At 40.9% G+C, this 12,614-nt stretch overlaps 1 long non-coding RNA gene across 1 annotated transcript in view; it reads left to right on the top strand.

Annotated features, from left to right (window-relative positions):
• The window catches only part of LOC306643543, a 43,146-nt gene extending 32,206 nt beyond the window's left edge, over positions 1-10,940 (top strand). Inside the window, exon 3 of the long non-coding RNA XR_013758975.1 lies at positions 10,582-10,940. This is a non-coding gene — a long non-coding RNA (uncharacterized lncRNA). The remainder of the gene's footprint in view (positions 1-10,581) is intronic.
• The last annotated feature ends 1,674 nt before the right edge of the window (positions 10,941-12,614 follow it).

The following is a 12,614-nucleotide window of genomic DNA, read 5'->3' as shown; positions in this document are numbered from 1 at the left end:
ATAAAACTAAGAGGAAAGACATGACAGATTAAGGACCTGTCACAGATTGGAGGAGACCAAGTAAACAACTATATGCAGTGTGGGATCCTGGACTGGATCTTAGAACATAAGAAACACAATAGGGAATATATTAGTGAAATTTAAATACAGTCTATAGCTTATTAAATACAAGCTAATTTCTCAGTTTTGATAATTATAGTTATGTTGTTAACATCAGGGAAACTTGGGTGAAAGATATGTGTGAACTGTATGCAATATTTTTGTACCTTTTCTATAAGTCCAAACTAATTTCAAAATAAAGTTTTTTAAAAAATTAATCTTACATGGATAATACATCTAAATTTAAGAACTAAAATTTCTAAAAGAAAATGTAGTAGAAAATCCATAGCTTTAGGTTTAGCAAGATTTCTTAATGTTATGCAAAAGGCATAAATTATAAGAGAAAAAAACAGTAACTTGGACTTTATCAAAATTTAAGACATTTGCCCTTCGAAAGCCCCTATTTTACAAAAAAAAAGATAAGCCAAAGACTAGAAGAAAATATTTTCAAGATATATATCTGACAAAAATCTTGTATCTAGAATATATGAAGAGTGCTTATAACTCAATAAGAGAAGCAACTCAATTTTAAAATGGGAAAATATTTGAACAAATAGTGTACCAAAGAAAACGTATAGATGACAAATAAGCACATGAAAAGATGCTCAAAATCATTAGGCATTAGGAAAATGCAAATAAAAATCACAGATACCACTACACATCCATTAGAATGGCTAAGATATTAAAAGACTGAGTATCCACAAGATTGTTTTGTATTGCAAAACAGAGTGACTACTTTAGAAAACAGTTTGGCAGTTTCTTTAAAAAAGATAAACTACACCTACCACATGAGCTAGTCATTCCACTTCTAAATATTTATCCAACAGAAACGAAAGCATATGTCTACACAAAGATTTGTACGTGACTATTCATAGCAACTTTATATAATAGCCCCAAATGGGAAACAACCCAAATGTCCATAAATAGGTTAAACAAATATGTATATCCGTCTTATGAAACAGTACTCATCTTTAAAAAAGGAATGATACACATGGCAATATTGATGAATGTCAAATTTATTATTCTGAGTGAAAGAAACAACACAAAGAATATGTACTGTATGATTTCACTTATGTGAAGTAAGAAAAATTACAAACTGATCCATAGTGACAAATCAATAGTTGCCTGGTGACACTGGTGGTATGTGTGGGAGAGGGAGTAGGAGGAATCACAAAAGGACAGGAGGAAAGTTGAGGGGTGATGAACGTGTGTGTTATTTTGAAGGTGGTAGTAGTTTCACAGATATATGCATATGTCAAAACTCACCAAATTGTGCATGGTGTAGTTTATTGTAGTGAACTATTCCTCAATTGAGTGGTTAAAAAGGGGGCTGGGGATGAAAAAGTAACCCCTTGGAACACTTGTTGAGGAGTTTGCTGGACCCCACTCCTAGAATTTCTGATTCAGTTAATCTGGGGAAGGGATAAGAATTTTAATTTCTAAGATGCTCTGAAGATGCTGAGGTTGGTGTTCTATATTCTGAGGACCACTGGTGTACAGAATGTGGCCAACAGCTTTGTAGTGACATTGGCCTTTTTGTCTGCCTGGCATCCAATACTTTTTTTGCTGTGAGGGCATCTTTATATATCATGCAGGCAGGACTCCACCTTCAACCTCAGAAGCAGGTGGGCAAGATCTGCGTTCTTCTGCCCCCTGGTCACTAAGTGTGAGCTTGTGGCCCAGCCTGGGCTAGATGCCTCTGTTTAGACTTGCATCATGACTGGTTATGTAGGAGTCCAAGGTCTGAGACCCCAGCAGGAGGGTTTCTGAGCAGCCAGATTGACCAATGGGCTTTGTGTGGTCATGCAAGATGTATCATGACCTTGTTGGCAAGCACTGGAGTCAGGTTGGTTGCTCCTGAGGTATCATCTTGGCTGAGTCTCTTTCCCTTGATTCCTTTTTACCCTGACCTTGCTGCTCATCCTGAGTGACCAGTGGGATATCTGTTATGAGCTGCATTGTTTTCCCAGAAATGAACATGTTGAAGCCACAACTCCCAGTACCTAAGAATGTGACCTTATTTGGAAAAAGGGTCACTGCAGAGATAATAAGTTAAGATCACACTGGAGGAAGGTGGGTGTCTAGTCCAATATAACTGTTGTCCTTATAGAAAGGGGAAATTTGGACTGAGCCATGCACATGGAGAGGGTGAAGACAAAGGTGAAGATTACTGCAGACCACCAGAAGCCCCGGGAGAGTCATAAAACCAGTGATCTCTCGCAGTTCTCTAAAGGAACGAACTCTGCCTTAATCTTGGACTTCCAGCCTCCAGAACTGTGAAATAATAAATTTTTATTGTTTAAACCAGTTTGTGTTTCTTTGTTATGGCAGTCCCAGCAAATTAACAAAACACCCTAAGTAAATTTCTTTTTTGCTTCGGTTTGTTTCTGTTGCTTACAACTAAGAACCATGGCTAGTGCACGCTCCTAAAGGCTCTTGACAAATCACTAGCTGTAGGAGGGTGTGCAAATAGTACTCAGAGAGTGAAAGAGAATGAGCCAGAATGAACGACTCTTAAGAGTGGTGCCTCCGCGGGAACAAGGAATCTACAAAAAGGATGTGCTAAACCCAATCCCTGATCAGGGTGGTGGGAGATAGAGAACTCAAAGGGGACTGAGGATGTGCCAAGTCAAGTAAAGTTGGAAACAGAGTCCAAAACAACAAGACAGGTTTGAGTGCAGCAGGAGATACCAAGTTTCCCAAGGATTCCAAAAGATACCAGAGAGAAGAGTGAGATGGGCTGAATATTTGTGACCTTCCCTCAAATTTCTATGTTGAAATCCTAACCGCCCCCAGCCCCCATGTGATGGTATTAGGAGGCAGGTCTTTGGAGGTAATTAGGTCATAAGGGTAGAGCCCTTGTGAACAGAATTAGTGTCCCTATAAAAAGGTCCCCACAGGACTCTTCTATTCTTTGGGATGCCACAGGAAGTAAGCAGTCTGCAACCTAGAAGAAGGCCCTCACCAAACACTGAATCTACCAGCACCTTGATCTTGGACCTCATACCTCCAGACTGTGAGAGATAAATGTCTGTTGTCTCAGCCACATAGTCTGTGGCATTTTGTTAGAGCAGCATGACAAAAACATTGGGTTCCAAATGCCAGGGTCTCTGGAAGCTGCCATGCAGGAGAAGTGCCTGGTGCAGAGGTTAAAAATGTAATCCCTTGTAACAATGATCTCCGGCTGCTCCAGACAAAGGACAGTAGAAAACCGTCTGCAGACCAGCTTGCAGTATGGGGCCTCCTCCTGGCTGCAGAGGCAGATGATGGTTTCAAGAGTCAGGGGTGAAGGTGGGCCTGGCAGGTCTTCCTGTTTTGCTCCTATTTTTAGTAACAATGGCCTGCTTTGTATAAAGATAAAGCCAGGACTGTTTTAAATAGCTCTACGTTTTGTTATTGTAATATATTTCTATTCCTCTTAAAAAAAAAAAAAAAAAAAAAAGAAATGATTTTCCAGCATCTGTTGAAATTACATTTTCATGATTTGATCAGTGACATGGGTGATATTTTATTATTATTAATGGTTACCTTTCTGTCAAACCCTGCAGTTACTCTTGGGATAAAGTCTCTCTGTTCATAATATAAAGTTTCCCACAATACATTAGGGATATTCATTCTATGTATGTTTTCATGCAAGGTTTGTGGGTGATTTATAGGCATAGGTAAGTTTTCTCTAGAACAGTGATTTTCAATCTTTATCTCATTATTGCCTCTCTAAAGAACTGTTTACACTTTTTTTTCTTAATTGCCACTCCCCATTTAATTTTAATACCACAGATATACCATAACTCTAACATGTACTACAGGTAGTTTCACTTTCTACATGCAAAGAAAAAGGTTTTTTTCTTTTTAGCCCCCTTAAGAGTTAACTTTGACACCTGGAGAAGATGTCCCTGAGGAGAAAGTGTGCCCTGGAGTAGTCTTTATTTGTGCATAATGAACTATGTAACAGGTCACATTTTCAAGACTCAGAAACAACACACAGAACAGCATGAATGCTTTAAGGCCAATACATTTTAGTAAAGATCTACCCTGTTCATTGATTCCTCTCTGACCATCTTACAAAATGGACCAACATACATTGGACATTTGGCAGAGCCTTCTCCCTCCTCTTCAGAATCCATCCCTAGAGAGCCTTCCCCAAGTAGGACTTCTGAATTGGTCCCACCTCTCTTAGCCACTCACACAGAGTTACTCTCAACTACCCTGTTTCTGCCAGGCACTCCCAGGCTGTTGAGAGGTGCCCCTCCCAGCTCAGGCCCTCCTCCAGCTGTACTCAGGGACACTCCACAACCCATACTTCAGCCCCAACACCTGTCCTTGCCCTGGAGGAAACGAATCTAAGAGACAAAATTAGTGACTGTCTTGCACTATGTATAATTTTCATCTGTTCATGGCAACTCTCCTTACAGTCCCATGGATTGTGTGCTAGATCACAGACATACTCTCGACTAGTTCAAAAAGAACAGAAAGGATTTGTGCTATGCTCGCTGGCCAAAATAGGATGAAAAATAAAGTAACAACCAAAACAAAAATAAACCAGCTACTTGGAAATTTAAAAATACTTACTGAATCAACAATTGAATTGGAAAGGAAATCAAGAACACAAAAGGAGTTTATTCAGAAAACAATGATGGTTCAGCATGCCACACTAATCTCTGTGGAATGTTCAAAGCAGTACTTTTAGGAAACTTCATGGCTTAATTTTTTTTTTTTTCCTCTTTTGGTGGTTGATAAAAAGAAAACATTTTAGAAAGAATTCAACTTAAGATATGAGGAAAGGAATGAGAAGACCACCCAATCTAAAGAGGAAGAAGAAAATTAGGGCAAGAAAAGCAGAAAATCATTTTGAAAATGAAAAATATTTCAATGGACTTCATAACTGAAAGCTAAGCATTGGACAAGTAAATCTATAATTCAAGAAAATTTGAATTGAGAAAGGAGATACCAACCAATATATAAAAAATAAAATGTTCCTCAGGAAGTCCTATTTGGTGAAACACAAAAGTTTGTATTAATAATATCTGAACATATAACTGAAAAGTAGATTATATTATAAAACATGAAACTCTAAACTTTTAGAACATGAAAGTCTAGACTTTAATAAATATTAAAGCTTATAACTTGATTGATGAGAAAGTTTGGAAAGTTATTCAGCAAGAAGTGATAAGAGAAAGGAAGCAGGACCCTGGAGGTCAGCATACCTGGTGTAATAGGAGTCTGTGATGGAAGTCGGGTGCATTAAGGAGAACAGAGACATTGGACAGTTTCAGGGACCTTCTGGGGTTCCCCAGGAACGCTCTTGCAGCAAGCCTCAGAGCAGAGGGGCAGCAGTCTGCTTCCTCCCTGGAGAGGAATGGATGGGGGGCGGGTGAGGGGCCCTCAGAGGTCACTAATGATTCAGAAAATCTTGTCTTTTTGTTTGATTTTGATCAAAACAGTTGCTTATTTTCTGAGTTTTGTCTTAAAAAAACAAAACTGAGCATACCCATTATAATTAATTTACTAATGGATTTTGGTTTTTAATAGTGGCAAGGCAGGCAAAGAGGAAACAAGAAGAGAAATCAAAGAGGGATAAAAGGAGAAGTATGAATCTCCTTAAAAAATCCCTGTAGGTAGAATCTGTGTTGTTGATATACAGCAGAAAACCCTTGGTAATATTTTCTTTAATATCTCAGTATTATTCTTTCAGGTACAAGACATCTGCAGAAAAGCTGTCCAGGGCTGGGATGGCAGCAGGGTCCTTCCCTCTTTCTGTTCTGCCAGTCTCAGAATTGACTGCTGGATCTGGACCACCCCCTTTATACTCCTGGAACAGGAAAGGAAAGGTGGAAAAGACCAGAAAACTCACCTTCCAGCAGAATCGACTCCCTGTAGAAGTCCTCCTGGAAGTTCCATATTTCCATCTCATGGGCAGGTCACATGACCAGTTCTAACTGTAAGGAAAGTTGGGATATGCCAGTCTGAGATGGGCATGCTACCGCCAAAACCAGAATCAGGCCTCTGTTACTAAGGGAGAAGAGGCAACTAGATAGACAGTGGGCAGGCAACCAGTGGTCTCTGCCATGTTCCCCAACATGGAAACCATGCCTGGTCTACCAGGACATTCCTAATTCTTGGCACACTCTGGACCTTCATAAATATTTACTGACCTAGAATGTAGGGGTTTAGAAAGTCAAGTCGGAATTCATTTTTAGCAGAGCAGGAGCACCTCCTGGGAGCAATAGTGGCCAGAGTGGACACCGGTAGCAACTACTGCTGGCTGAGCTTGAACTCTGCCAGGCAGAAGGCAGTGGCCTGGGGCCATCCAGACAACCTCTCCAACAATCCTCAAGGTAGGCTTTGCCATTGCCTCCTATTACATACTTGGGACGCAGAAGGTTTGGAGGGCTGGGTGAGCTTTCCCAGAGTCACACAGTGATCAAGCAGTGGAGCTGGAGTAGACTCTGAATTTTTTCCCCCTTATTCTTAATGTCTCCATTCTACTCCTTTTCCTTATTTGTATTTTGAGGGTTGTCTTAGCTCAGGCTGCTATAACAAAATGCCATAGACCGGGTGACTGAAACAACAGATATTTATTTCTTACAGACAGACAGACATTTCTTTCTGCAGCTGCAAACTCTAAGATCAAATGCCCTTGGATCCAGGGTGTGGTGGGGCCACTTCCTGGCTTGTCGACAGTGGCCTTTTTGTGGTGCTTGTTCAGCATGGTGCTCATGAAGATAGCTCTTTCTCTTCCTCTTTTTATAAGGCTTCATTCCCATGAACTGATGGGAACTTGGGAACCTCCCAAGTCCTACTTCAAATACCATCACATTGGAGGTTAGGGCTTCAATATATGGAGAAAAAAAAATTTGGAGTGGGAACACAAACATCCAGCCCATAACATTTGTTTACCGGTATATGTCGGGCAAATGCTGCTAGTTGGTATATCATATGCAGCCTCTACATCTTTCTTACTAAGACAACTCTAATTTTCTTCAGAATGACTGTGCACCATATTAAAAAACTTGTAAACAGAAAAGTTTACCTCTCTTGTAAATGGAAAAGGTTATGGAACCTAGTTGACGCCTGATGAGATCTAAAAGAGAATATTGGGTGGTGTTTCTAGGAAAAATTATTGTTTTTCTATGTAGAGAGATTAATTAGCTGGCACATGACTTCTTTCAACCTTTCCCCTTCTGTCTAAAATGCAGAGTGAGTATCTGGAGACACAGCAGCTATTTTATATAATGAGGTCAAGAATAGCACATTGTACCAAAGCATGCAGTTAGGAGCCTGAATACTTGATAATTCTATCCCTGAAGGACTTCTACCAGAATTGTTGTTACTTGGGAAAAACCCCATTTGATTAAGCTGCCATATTTGGATTTCTATTATTATGCAATTGAGTTGAAGCCTAACTGAAGATGGGACATTAAATTTCTTAATATAATTGTTTTTCTAAAATGAAATTTCCTTGTGTTTATACAAATTTTTCTTTTTTTTCTTTTTTTTGGGGGAAGCACTAGGGATTGAACCCAGGGTCTCACATGTGCTAGGTGAGTACTCTATCACTGAATCACATTCAACCCCACCAATTTTTGCTTCATTATAAACTTTTGGGTCATATTAATTCAATATTCTTCACACTTTATTATTAAATATGTCTTTTCCATTGTATGATACTTTAGAAAAAATTCCTTGGAATACTTCTTGCCTTTCTTTGGTTGGTTGTCAAAGCAAAACTCCTTTTTCTACTAGAGAGTAAGTAAGATGTAATATGTCCCACACAGATTAGACCCCACATGTCCATTTGGGATTTCACTCTCTCCCTGGGCCTTAGCTCAGGGCACAGGGCCCCAAATCTTTTTTTGTTTGTTTGTTTGTTTGTTTTTTCTTTTCCAGTAACATGTAAGCTAGGGCTTGCAGGTCAAATTCAGTTCAGGATGTATTTCAATTGGCTCAGACAGCATTTAAGCCTTCTTTTGAAAAGATTATAAATGTGTTAAAAAATGAGATCTTTAGCTTGCAGAAGACAGACAAGCATGTTCAATAACACCAGCAAATCCAGACTCTGGGAACTTTGTAGGACAGAGAATCTGGCTTCTTTAACAAATATATTGCAAAGGTAAAAAGATGGGGGGAATAAAACTGTGGATTAAAGGAGATTTGAAAATATGTCAAGGGCTGGGGATATAGCTCAGTTGGTAGAGTGCTTGCCTCACAAGCACAAGGCCCTGGGTTCAAATCCCCAGCACCGCAAAAAAAAAAAGTCAATCGCTCAATGCATGGACCTTGTCTGGATCAGAAAAACTGTAAAACAATCAAATTAGGGCTGGAAGCATAACACAGTGGTAGGGTTAGTAAGCCCAAGGCCCTGGCTTGGATTCCCAGAATAAATAAATAAATAAATAATAAAATTATATTAAATAAACATTTTATGAGAAAATTATAAATTTTAACAGTGACAGGCCATTTGATGTTAAGAAAACATTGGGGTTTATTAGTTATGATATTGTGCCATGGTAAAAACAATAATCCTTTTCTTTACAAAGAAAAGGATGAATCTGGAATTTACTTTAAAATAATTCAGGATTGGGGAATTGGTAGGGTTATAGATGAAACAAAACTGGTCATCACTGATCATTGTTGAAATTTGGTGGTGGGTGCCAGGGGTTTACTATACTCTTTTGTTTATTTTTAAATATGTTTGAAATATTCCATAGCATTAAAAATATTTTTTTTTTCTTTTTTTTGTGGTGGTACTGGGTAGAAACCTTGGGCCTCACAAATGCTAGACAAGTACTCTACCACTGAGCTATATCTCCGGCTCCATACTAATATTTTTAAAAGAAGAGCTTCCAGCGGGTGTGGTGGCTCACGCCTCTAATCCCTGTGTCTTGGGAGGTTGAAGTAGGAGAATCGCAGGTTCAAGGCTAGTTTGAGCAACTTAGAGAGGCGCTAAGCAACTTAGAACCTGTCTCAAATAAAAAATAAAAAGGGTTGGGGTGTGGCCCAGTGGTTAAGAACCCCTGGGTTCAATCTCCAATTAAAAAAAAATATAGAGCTTTCATATAACAATTCTGAGTTTGGATTCTCATGAAAAGATGGAAAGGTCTGGCATCACTAGGCCAGACTCCCAAATTGCAATCACCAGTGTTTCCATGCAGGCTCAATGCAGGGAGCCACAGTTCCGGCCACTTGTGTTGCCTCAGCCTGGTCACATCCTGCATACACACCTGCACAGGCACCCCTAAGCCCCAGCACTCCAGGCTGCCCTCTGACAGGAACTTCCTTACTTCCCCTCTTACACTGTTCCTCACTGACACCAGCACGACTGTTAAGTGGGGCAAAGCAGCCTGCTTGTTCTTCCTTCCTTCTTCATGATGTTCTTCTCCCAGGTCTTTTTTTCTGTGTCATGAACCTCTTTTGGTCTCCCAAGAGTCCAGGATTTTGAAACTCAAAAGCTGGAAAAAGCCACTTCTCTCTCCTGCGTCCTGCTCTCTGTCATCATATCACTTTTCCTGGGAAGTGAGAATACATTGACTGGGAAAACCAACAGATAGGTATGGGAAAGAAAACTGGGGAACATTTGTTAAAGATGTGAGTACAGGTCTTACACCTATCACACTGGCAAATATTTAAGAGTTGGCTCTCAAGTGCTGCTGAAGGTGAATGGAAATGAGAAGCTGGGAACATCATCTGGTGTAACCTCCCTGGGAAACAGTGTGATGTGTTAGGTGGACTGTTGTAATCAGCTTTTTCATTGCTGTGACCCAACAAGAACAATTTTAGAGACAGAAAACTTTATTGGGACTCATAGTTTCAGAGGTCTCAGTCCATAGAGGGCCAACTTCATTATCCTGTGTCTGGGATGAAGCAGAACATCATGGTGAAAAGGTGTGGTAGAGGAAAGAAGCTGGGGTCAGGGTGCCAGGAAGCAGAGAGAGAGCTCTCTCCCCAGCGACCCTCTAGCCACATTGTACGTGCCTACAGTTACCACCCAATTAATCCGTATCAGTGGATTAATGCACTGATAAGGTTAAGGCTCTCATAACTTGATCATCAGTTCAGTTCATCTCTGAAATTAATTGCATTGTCTCTGTTATGGTTTAGATATTAGGTGTCCCCCAGAAGTTCATGTGTGAGATAATGTAAGAAGGTTTAAGAGGTGAAATGATTAGATTATGAGAGCTTTAACCTAATTAGTGTTAATCTCCTGATAGGTATTAACTGAGTGTTACCTGTAGGCAGATAGGATATGACTGGAGAAGGTGGGTCATGGGGGTGTGCCTTTGGGGTATACATTTTGTGAGCTAAGTTTAGTCTCTCTTTCTCTGATTCCTGATTGTCATGTCCTGAGCTTCTTTCCTCTCTTCTGCTCTGATGTTCTCCCTCACCTTGAGCCCCAAGGAATAGAGTCAGCTGTCTAAGGACTGAGGCCTCTGAAATCATGAGCCCCCAAATAAACTTTTCCTCCTCTAAAATTGTTATTGTTAGGTGTTTTGGTTGCAGGAACAAACAAGCTAACTGAAACAGTCTCACACGTGAGCTTTTGGAGGACATCTCATATCTAACATGGATTGAATCAACTCTTCCCACCCAGCCATGCCATCCTGGATGCTGAACCCAAGAAGCTCCTGCCCAGGCCTCCAACAAAATGTGTAAAAATATGTTCATTGTAGAAATGTTTGTTATATGGAAGATTTGGAAACACCTAAAAGCTTACAAATGGGAAAGTAGATAAATAAAACATGTTACCTGCAAATGATGAATGCCGTTAGGCAGATGAAGGAATGCTTGGGCCCACACCTACTTATATCAGCCTGCAGCAATCTCAAAAGCATCACCTGGGCTGGGAAGAGGAAAAAGGTAAGAAGCAGAAAGAGATGTATACCAACAGGTTTTATATATATATATATATATATATATATATATATATATATATATATATATAGTTTTTAAAAATATTTTTTAGTTGTAGATGGAAACAAAACCTTTATTTTACTTATTTTTATGTGGTGCTAAGAATCAAACCCAGTACCTTACACATATTAGGCAAGTGCTCTACCACTGAGCCACAACCCCAGACCCTGAATATATATTTTCAAAAGCACACACATAATACCAATATTGCGAACAGAAATATAATCAAGGAAGACATAGACAAAAATCAAAACAAAAAATAATCACAGGAATAAATCCTGTGATAGGATGAGGAAAATGAGATTTGGGATAGGATAAGGGGTCCAAAAACAAAGTAAAATAAAAATGAGTTCTGCCTGTGTCAATGAGGTTCGTGCATCTTGACCCAGGGCGGATGGCTGATTTCCTCTGAGCACACCCCATCTCAACAAGCAGAAAACTAAACCAAAACAAAACAGGAGTTAATATTTAATGCATGTGGAAAGAAAACTCCAGCAAGTGCCCGTGGACACTTGTGCCTGATATGTGCCCAGAGGTGGCAGAAGGCAATCACTTGGGGTGGGTTGTGAGGGCGGAGGGAGGCCTTGGGCAGCTGAAGGGGAAGTCGAGGATCCCCGGACCTTCAGCCCCTCCAGATGACTGGTCTTATTCCAGGGTCAAAACATGTCATAGCCTTGACTCACTTTAATCACAGACAGTCTCCCAGAGGGACTGCCCAGTGCTCTTGGAGGAACTGCTGGGCCATGAGATCTTCCCACAGATGTTGTCACTGCAGAGGTTTCAGCCTGTCATTCACCAGAAGCTCCTCTCGCACAGTCTGGAGACCCTGGGCACAAACTCCTCCAACCCCTTCTGTTGCCTGCCTTCAGTGCCAAAAACTATTTCTCAGTTGTGTCTAGAACAGTCCAGCTTATTTCTCATGTGGAGGACAGAGGGAAGTGGCCCGGCCCAGCAGCTCTGACGATATGTGAGGTCCCACTCTTGGAGAATGAAGTGGGGAGAGAGAGTGATGAGAGATGATGAGTTACCTACTATTTCCCCAATCCCCCTTATTTTCTTGGCCTCGACTTGGAGAGGTGTCCATGAGGTTGAAGTCCCCCAACCCCCGTCCCCATGTCTTGACCCAACTGTGGGGCAACTGGCCCAGTTCTGTGTGGTTGTATATTCAGTGAGGAGGCAGGTGGAGGAAGTGGGAAACAGCGCTAAGTCAGGCCGTAGGCTCCTGGGGTTTCAACCGAGGGGCTTCCTCCAGGTGTGTCTGGGCCTGGTTGACCAAGGGAGAACTGAAGATGGTGCTCAGTGATCCCTATCTCCTGGTTTTCATGTCTGTGTATAGTTTCCTTCCACATAGTATCAAGGTTGGAGTGTAAGACCAACAAAATACAGCAGAAGTGATGGTACAGGTCTTGGAGGCAAGCTCAAAGACTCTGCGACATCTGCCTTAGTTTCCATCTTGAGCTGTTCACTTTGGAAGAAGCCAGCTGCCCGGTTGTGAGGTTCCTGAAGTCCTCTTGGAGAGCCTCACAGCGAGGAACTGAGACCTCCTGCCAACAACCATCCAGGAGCCATCCTGGATATGTATCCTCCAACCTGGTCAAGACCTCAAA

The sequence above is a fragment of the Sciurus vulgaris genome (assembly GCF_902686455.1).
Source record: "Sciurus vulgaris genome assembly, chromosome: 14".
Taxonomy (NCBI): Eukaryota; Metazoa; Chordata; class Mammalia; order Rodentia; family Sciuridae; genus Sciurus; species Sciurus vulgaris.
Note: the sequence above shows the minus strand (reverse complement) of the source record. Positions and strands in the feature narration are given on the sequence as shown.